The following is a 1,709-nucleotide window of genomic DNA, read 5'->3' on the forward strand; positions in this document are numbered from 1 at the left end:
GGCCAAAAGCCCAAACCCAACAGAGCAAAGGAGAACAGCTGGCAGCAGAAGCCAAGAGTACCAGCCCACCCAGGCCCACACCAGCAGGCCACAAACCAGCCCCACCCACCGAAAAAAGGGCCGAAACCAAAACAGACCAGGGACCAGCAAGCAAACCCAGCCGGAGACAGGTAAGGCACGACGAAGAAAAACGGCCCCCAGAGGCCCCCCTGCAGGAGGAACAAACACCACAGCACGTAGCAAGCCCTGGCAGACACGCAAAAAGGGAAGGTCCAGACCCAAACCAGCACCACACCCAGCAATCAGGCAAAACCAGGGGCGGACAAGGCAGCAAAGATTTAGCTCAAATCCAGAAAAGAGGGGCTAGAGAGCACAGCCCCCGCAAACACAGGCAGGCACCCAGCCAGGGAATCACCAGGCCAGAACATGCAGAGGGGAGACACAATCCATGAGGAAGACCGAAGCAATGACAAAGGGTACAAGAGGCATGGAGGACCAAAGGATCGCACCAAGAGGAAACGCGGTGCAGGAGCAGCAAGGGAAGCAACCAGGCGAGGAACACAGACACAGAGGAGGACAAGCCAGGAACCTGCAGAGCCAGCACCGAAGGCAAGACAGAAGAGGCCAAACGCCACCGCATCCGGTCGACCCAGGAGGCCAAAACCACCATACGGCCTGCACCCAGACTAGGCGGGCCCAGCAGATACAGAACATGGCCCCCCTGCCCCACGAAGAGACTAACCCTGCAAGAGGGAAAGAAGAATGAGCCCTAAAAATGGGAACCACAGGAGGAGCACAAGGCAACCACAGCGGAACCAGGCAGCCAGCATATAGCGCACCGAGGAAAAAGCCCCCGCCATGCGTAATACCCCGGGGGGGCAGAAACAGGAACAAGGCCTTTCTCAGGCCGCAAGGGACCTAGACACCACAGAACAAAGATAGTGCCGATGAGCTACAACACCAGCTTTGCAAAGCAACATAAAAGACTTGGGCCATGAGGCTAGACCGTATGCAGCAGGCAGAAGCCACATCAAGGAGCGACTCGGTCAGGACTCGAGGGCCCCCGAGCTGAGCCAAAGCCAGGCACGAGCCTGGCCCTTCCGCACTCGGACGATGACCGTAGCGGGCAGTATAAGCCTACAGCAGCTTGTATTCTCAGGCGGTCTCTCATGCAGGTACTAACCAGGCCCGACCCTGCTCAACTTCTGAGATCAGACGTGATCAGGTGCATTCAGGGTGGTATGGTCATAGGCCAGTGGAGTCAACTGCCCAGAAGATCCCATATCACTAAAACATGCAAAGCACGTACCCACAGAGCCTAAACGTGAGCCAGCGGCGTCCGGCTCTTACCACAGGCATCTAATAAGCAACAGCGCTGTGTCGCAGGAGCACAGTCAATCCCGGCAGCCACTGGAAGAGCAAGTGAGTCGCCAGTAACACAGGATGTTGAGTTCAAACCAAAATTTAACCTGCAACCCCAGCTCCGAAGTTGACAGCTCTGGCCAGCACACCACATCCCCTCCCACAGCAAGAAGCAACAGACTGCTTGCACACCCCGATAACAGGAGAAGCAGCTGTCCACAACCTTGGCAGGCAGAAGGAGGAGCAAAGACAGAAAGAAAAAAATAGAAACCACTAAGAGGCACTCACCCGGGGGGGGGAGAGACAGGAACAAGCCCCTCCTTTTCAAACCGCAGCCAGGCCAAGAT

The 1,709-nt window shown here is 56.7% G+C and overlaps 1 pseudogene; it reads right to left on the reverse strand.

Annotated features, from left to right (window-relative positions):
* Nucleotides 1–1,134: 1,134 nt before the first annotated feature.
* Nucleotides 1,135–1,253, reverse strand: LOC146817814 (5S ribosomal RNA; annotated as a pseudogene).
* Between the last annotated feature and the right edge of the window lie 456 nt (nucleotides 1,254–1,709).

Source organism: Triturus cristatus, chromosome 6, assembly GCF_964204655.1.
Source record: "Triturus cristatus chromosome 6, aTriCri1.1, whole genome shotgun sequence".
NCBI lineage: Eukaryota > Metazoa > Chordata > Amphibia > Caudata > Salamandridae > Triturus > Triturus cristatus.